Source organism: Bos indicus x Bos taurus, unplaced genomic scaffold, assembly GCF_003369695.1.
Source record: "Bos indicus x Bos taurus breed Angus x Brahman F1 hybrid unplaced genomic scaffold, Bos_hybrid_MaternalHap_v2.0 tig00000638_arrow_arrow_obj, whole genome shotgun sequence".
NCBI classification, from domain to species: Eukaryota; Metazoa; Chordata; class Mammalia; order Artiodactyla; family Bovidae; genus Bos; species Bos indicus x Bos taurus.
Genome location: NW_020867252.1, coordinates 1 through 7485, shown reverse-complemented (window position 1 = coordinate 7485; position 7485 = coordinate 1). Strand labels below are relative to the sequence as shown.

At 44.7% G+C, this 7485-nt stretch overlaps 1 pseudogene; it reads right to left on the bottom strand.

Annotated features, from left to right (window-relative positions):
* Positions 1–385: 385 nt before the first annotated feature.
* On the bottom strand, positions 386–4589 carry LOC113888657 (annotated as a pseudogene).
* Between the last annotated feature and the right edge of the window lie 2896 nt (positions 4590–7485).

Genomic DNA, 7485 nt, shown 5'->3' with positions numbered 1-7485 from the left:
AAGAACAACACTAAAAAAAGACATGAATCTATGATGGGTATACCATAACAATATCATAAGCCTCACTTGAATAGGTCTAAAAGACTGTAATATACGTTTCAACTATTCAGAATCAATACATGAAAAAAAAATTGATTTCCCCAAACTCTACTATACACATTGGACTGGTAGCTTGTGTGTTGGCCCTACACTACCATTTTAATCAGGAGAACATTTCTCAAGGACATCCAACCAGACATTGTTTAACAGAGGGAAAGAAATGTGGAGAAGGCAGATAAAACAAACCTATGCTTTTTCTCGTGTGCATTTATGAGCCACCAGCTTATTGGTTTTTTCACATTTAGTTACTGTGTCTGTCACAGAACATTCTAAAGCAATATCAGCCAATCATGTGTCATAGACTTAGAAATAACCACTGGGACTGGAGTGACCACATGTTCCCACAGCCTGATGACCCAGCACTCAAAAGGCAGTACCAGTTAGAACATAGCTTTGCAGTCAAAACTGAAAGGAGAACAGAGTTCCAGGATGCAGCATTTGTCACCAATGCCAGAAAACCTGGCCCTTAAGCCTGTTGGCTGCTCAGCTTAACTCCCATCAAGCTGCCATGCATCAGCTCAGCTATTCCATCAGTCATGTTGTCAAACTGCTCCCCATCCTCACTGTCAATTGTGCTATTCTGCCACTCAATCTGTGGGGTGGACAAGTGCTCATCATTTTCAGTTGCATTCTTCCACTGTGACTGGTCCTTGGACCAAAACCCTTCAACTTTTCCATAGGAACTATTATTCCATTTCATCTGCTCTCTTCACCCTGCATAGGAGCCTTTTTTTTGTCAGCTGGCTTACTGTTCCTTGCGTCTTCACTTTGGGAAGACTCATTGGACCAGGTTCCTGTTTTCATGTCATATGTGTTGTCTTCAAAGTCTGACACTTGTTGGGAACCAGGGCCACTCTAAGATGGAGAAGCACCATCTTTCCACTCAACAACATCATCTTGGCCAACCTCACTATCAGAGGCATCATGCATTAGTTTGGTTGGTTCTTCAGTAAAATGAATAGTTTCATATTTTGAACGATCCTCCTCCTTTTGGTCTAGCTTCTCAGATCCTAAAGTATCTTCAGAAATTACCTTCAGTATGTGTTCATCTGGGTTATCACTAGGGCTTTTAGACTCAACTTTGAAAACAGGTTTAAAAGAACAATCACTTCCATTGGATTTTTTTCCAAATTTTCAAAACTGTCTGAGGAACTGTCATCTTCCTTCCCAAGACTGAGCTTTTTGTCTGCTGTTTTACTAGCACTGACTGTGGAATCCTTCTTATCATGATTTTCAAATAGCCACTCAACATCAAAATTCATCTCATACTTAACTTTTTTTTCAATTCTTTCATGTTGAAGCCCAGTAACATACCAGGCTTGTACTTTCCACAGTCTCAGACACACTTCTTCCTCTTGTTACTAAAATGGAAAGCGATGTCACTCTTCCACCACCATAAGCTGGCCGCCAGCTTCTCAATTTCTCTCCTGGTGGGACAAGGTGTTTGTTGAAATATTTTGTTAGGAAGATTTTCCTGGCTTCATAGGAATCATATTCAAGACCCTTAGGGTCTAAAGCTAAAACAGGCTCCTCAGGCTCTCTTTAAAGAAGCTGGATGAACAGCTATCTTCATCTAATTTTCACTTCTTCAGCAAAGGAAATTCCATTTGCTCATAAGTGCACATAACAGGTGCCAGGCCTGGTGACTGGTTAAGCATTTGTCTTGTCTTGGGAATTCTGGGTCTTTCCAACACCCTTGCAGTGAACCAGATGCAGAGTGACAGTCAAGGTGTCATGTTGCTGGTATACACACCAAGCCAGTGGATGCACTTGTAGGTGAGCTTTTTCTCCACTGGACAAACCGTCTGAATAACTTGGTGCCTCTCTCATAAGTGATGTGCAAGTGCAAATATGGGTCCTTTTAGGACTGAAAAGTGAAGAGGGCAAAGGGTTTTCCCAACATGTTTTTATAGGGCACTAAAGCTTGAGGTGAACTTTTAACAGGGATATCTGCCTTTTCCTGCACTTTTGGCTATGGCTTTGGAGGGATGGGTGGGTTATTTGGGGGCATGGTAAGCAATAGATCATGTCATCCAGTCCCATCACTTCATGGCAAATAGATGGGGAAACAATGGAAACAGTGTCAGACTTTATTCTTCTGGGCTCCAAAATCACTGCAGATGGTGATTGCAGCCATGAAATTAAAAGACACTTACTCCTTGGAAGGAAAGTTATGATTAACCTAGATAGCATATTCAAAAGCAGAGACATTACTTTGCCAACAAAGGTTCGTCTAGTTAAGGCTATGGTTTTTCCTGTGGTCATGTATGGATGTGAGGGTTGGACTGTGAAGAAGGCTGAGCGCCAAAGAATTGATGCTTTTGAACTGTGGCATTGGAGAAGACTCTTGAGAGTCCCTTGGACTGCAAGGAGATCCAACCAGTCCTTTCTGAAGGAGATCAGTTCTGGGTGTTGATTGGAAGGACTGATCCTGAAGCTGAAACTCCAATATTACAGCCACCTCATGCGAAGAGTTGACTCATTGGAAAAGACTCTGATGCTGGGAGGGATTGGGGGCAGGAGGAGAAGGGGACGACAGAGGATGAGATAGCTGGATGGCATCACTGACTCGATGGATGTGAGTCTGAGTGAACTCCAGGAGTTGGTGATGGACAGGAGGCCTGGCGTGCTGCGATTCATGGGGTCACAAAGAGTCAGACATGACTGAGCGACTGACCTGAACTGAAGCAACAGATTCAGTGGGAGCATCCTCAGGTTATACGTGGTTACAAGGAGATAGATGTTAGTATGACTACCCTGCTGCAATGCAAATCAAAACTCAGAGTAGAATCTGTTTAGATCCCATTCTCTTCATTAACGTGAACCATCCACATGTGTGTCACCATCTTTTCCAACCATTGAAGGTTGACCAGCAATATGGACATGACAGACCATGAGTTAACATATGGTTGAGCAGTGTCTGTGGGCAAATAGTGATTACAGTAGAGGCATTTGATAGTCAATTGTGTATTTTCATAATGTAGTTGGCTACTGCTGGGATTTTCAGCTTTATGTTCTTTTCCGAAGTGCACACTATATACATTGTCAGGAAAAGCTCATTACAGATCGTACATATTTTCCACTTGAGTTGAGGAAGTATTGGGTGGTGGAGGGCAGTAACAGCTGCAGTCAGCTTGGAGCTGGACTGACCTAATACTCTGGATGCCTGTGACTAGGAGAGGAAAGGAGACTTATAACTGGCCTGAAGAGAGAGACGGGCATTTGGAGACTGTTGTGAGTATGTTGCTGGTGCCTGGATCCTCTGTTTTGACCCCAAGACAGTAAGATCTTCCATTTCCACTTGAAGTAACTGCTTAACAGACCGAGACTACTGAGGGATGGAAACAGATGTCTTGCCACCTAGCCCCAGTCTCATTGACTGACCAACACATGGCCCTGGCCTACAGATTTAACTCCATAGTTTTCCTGCTCCAGGTGAACACTGGACATTATGTTGACACCTATTGAATTTAAGTTAGGCTCTGGTATGGAGTTGATTTACCATCTGCTGTGATGGCAAAGACCTGACTTTTCCGGAAGCGAGGGAACCAATTCTTGATTGGAGTCCCATGCCCTTCTTCTCTTGAGGTCTGGGAGCAATTAGCATCAAGGGTTTGGATCTGGGAACCACCAAACTTGTATGGCCAATCATGACAGTGATCTGATAAGCCTGTGTGTTCGTGGTCTTCAATGACATGTTGTACCAAAGCTCCTCAAGACTTTGGCATAAAAAGGCATCGCTTGCAGTGAATACTACTTTCTTTCCTGGCATTTGTGTCTAAAGGGATTGAACCACTGAATGATTTTTCTTCTGCCCTTGCTATGTAAAGTGCTACCACATGCTGAAAATGTTTCCTGTAGATGTGCTTCCTAACTACTTCTTAAAGAGGATCTCGGTACAGCTTGCTCTCCACTGACAACCTGCTTAGGTTTAAGGCCATCATTTTTGCTTTTATTTTTGAATGTGCTGAGGCTACCTGCTGCGCTGGTATTTGGAGCATGGAATATTTTAATGTGTTTTCAAAGTCTTTTCGTCTGCATTGAATGTACAGTAGGGGCAACTAAGGAGAATCCTATTTTCAAAGTCTTCACTATGGACATTCCAGAAATGACTTTTGTAGGCAGAGAAAGACTTTAAAGAAATGGGCAAGCACTGCAGCAAAAAGGTTTTGTCCAACAATCCTGTTTTTTTGTAAGCAAAGGGTCTCATAGCCTTACATCCTCCCATGTAGTGTTTTTCAAATAAAAGTCTTTAGGTTCAAACTGTTTAAAGTCTTCTAAGTGTTCTTCACAGTATTCCAACCCAATGTCACTAAGTATTTTTTTTCAGTTTTCCGGGCATTTCTTAAAATGCCAGGATTGCTGACAGGAAGTTGCAACATAGTTTCCGTGTGAATTGACAATGTGGTCCAAAGAGCAAGGTAGGAACGGAGTCCAGATGCTCAAAATGGTAGTACAGGGCATAACCACTAAGCCACCTATCAGTTCTGCTGCTGCTGCTAAGTCACGTTAGTCGTGTCCGACTCTGTGCGACCCCATAGACGGCAGCCCACCAGGCTCCCCCCTCCCTGGGATTCTCCAGGCAAGAACACTGGAGTGGTTTGCCATTTCCTTCTCCAATGCATGAAAGTGAAAAGTGAAAGTGAAGTCACTCAGTCCTGTCTGACTCTTAGTGACCCCATGGACTGCAGCCCCCCAGGCTCCTCCGTCCATGGGATTTTCCAGGCAAGAGTACTGGAGCGGGGTGCCATTGCCTTCTCAGACCTATCAGTTCAGTTCAGTTCAGTTCAATTGCTCAGTCGTGTCCGACTTTTTGTGACCCCATAGACTACAGCACGTCAGTCACCTGTCCATCACCAATTCCTGGAGTTTACTCAAACTCATGTCCATTGAGTTTGTGATGTCATCCTCTGTCGTCCCCTTTTCCTCTTCCTTCAATCTTTCCCAGCATTAGGGTCTTTAAAAATGAGTCAGCTTTTTGCATCAGATGGCCAAAGTATTGGAGTTTCAGCTTCAACATCAGTCCTTCTGATGAACATTCAGGACTGATTTCCTTTAGGATGAACTGGTTGGATCTCCTTGTAGTCCAAGGACTCTCAAGAGTCTTCTCCAACACCATAGTTCAAAAGCATCAATTCTTCGGTGCTCAGCTTTCTTTATAGCCCAGCTCTCACATCTATACATGACCACTGGAAAAAACATAGCCTTGGCTAGACGGACCTTTGTTGGTGAAGCAATGTCTCTGTTTCTTAATATGCTGTCTAGTTGGTCATAACTTTTCTTCCAAGGAGTAAGCATCTTTTTATTTCATGGCTGCAGTCGCCATCTACAGTGATTTTGGAGCCCCCAAAAATAAAGTCTCTATTTCCACTGTTTCTCCATCTGCTTGCCATGATATGATGGGACTAGATGCCACGATCTTAATTTTTTGAATGTTGAGCTTTAAGGCCAACTTTTTCACTCTCCTCTTTCATGTTCATCAAGAGGCTCTTTAGTTCTTCTTCACTTTCTGCATAAGGGTGGTGTCATCTGCATATCTGAGGTTATTGGTATTTCTCCCAGCAATCTTGATTCCAGCTTGTGTTTCATCCAGCCCAGTGTTTCTCATGATGTACTCTGCATATAAGCTAAATATAAGTTAACAAGAAGGCGATGGCATCCCACTCCAATACTCTTGCCTGGAAAATCCCATGGAGGGAGGAGCCTGGTGGGCTGCAGTCCATGGGGTCGCTAGGAGTCGGACACGACTGAGTGACTTCACTTTAACTTTCATGCCCTGGAGTAGGAAATGGCAACCCACTCCAGTGTTCTTGCCTGGAGAATCCCAGGGACGGGGGAGCCTGGTGGGCTGCCGTCTCTGGGGTCTCACAGAATCAGACATGACTGAAGCGACTTAGCAGCAGCAACCTATAGGCCACCTATCAGTTCAGTACAAAAAGTACAACCCTGTGCATCATGGTGCAAAAGCTGGGGCCTAGGCTTCGCATTGTGCATCTCAGACCTTGACTAGGCTTAAAGGCGCGTGCGGGGCCAGAGTGCTCTGGGGCCCTGTGGCTGCTGCAGGAGCAGAGGGCGGATGGAGGTGGCATGGCGCCGATGGCAGGGAGGGCGCGCCCAGGGCCTCTTTGCGCTCTAGGTCGGCAGCCTCACCAGCCTCCGGCTCGTGTTCCAGCGGGAGCAGATCCCTCCAGTCTCCGCACTGGTGGCTGCGGCGGCAGCATCGTTGATTGGTGCAGAGGAGAGGAGGAAGGAGGAGATGGAGGGTGTGGGAGAGGCGGTTTCCCCGGCACAGGCAGGTGGGTGGTGGCGGCTGCCCCAGCACTTCTATACCTCCTCAGTAGCCGGGACGGAGAGAGCCAGCTATGTCTGGGGAGGTGCCAAAATCCCCTTTAACTCTGTCTGCGGGAGGGGGAGGGGGCACAAGATGGCGGCGGCCGGATGTGGTCATGGATCCTGGCTGGCAGCAGAGTGGAGACCCGACCGGTTGGAGGCACCTGTAGCCGAAGTGGTGGCAGCGGCAACAGAAGTGGGGTGGGGGGCTGCTCTCGCATCTCCCCCTCGGCAGCCAATACTAGCGCCTCTGAAGACTCCTGAACTTGCCCTAGCAAGAATGGCGGCCAAGAAAGCGAATACAGGAAAATTTTGATACCCAAGCCCAGTGAACTTATTAATTCTCTCTAAACATATACAAGCAACCATTAGTAGATTTAAGCTGAAATATACTCTTTAAAATGGAATTCATCATAGACCAGAACAGCTCAGAGGCAGCTCATGTTGCCCTGAATTTGAAAAACACTGGCTCCCAGAAAAGTTAATGGGGACAATTACCTCTCTAAAATTGAGGGGACGTTGGATTCCACCTCTATGAAGGACTCTTATTCTTCTCAAACCATCTAAGTAAGGAATAGAACTCATCCTTACTATCCTTTAAAAATGAGTTCCAGAATGGATCATGTCTATTATTTTTTTTTTTTTTCCTTAGGTAAAATGCCAGTGTTTCTCATAGTAATCATATTTTTCTCTAAGAACTAAGTAGATGGCACCTCAGATGCCAAGAGCAGCTGGAGCAGCTTATTCACAAGTAACAGTAGAGATGCCAAAGCCCACTGGGAGCTCAGGTTTTCAACTTAAGGAAAACTTGCAGGCCATGTATCCTCTACTGCTGCATATTTTATATTTTACAGTAATGGAATATTTTTAGACAAAAATATGAATAAAAGACATTGCTGGGTTTCTTTGTACAAGACATTGTATATATTTTATTATGGTTTTATTGTTTCTATAGCCCAATTCTAACTATATAGATGCTATAGTTCTATGTTGGGAGAAGGAAGGGGAGAGAAACATTATCCAAGACCCCCAGAAAGGTCTTGATTTTATTAATCA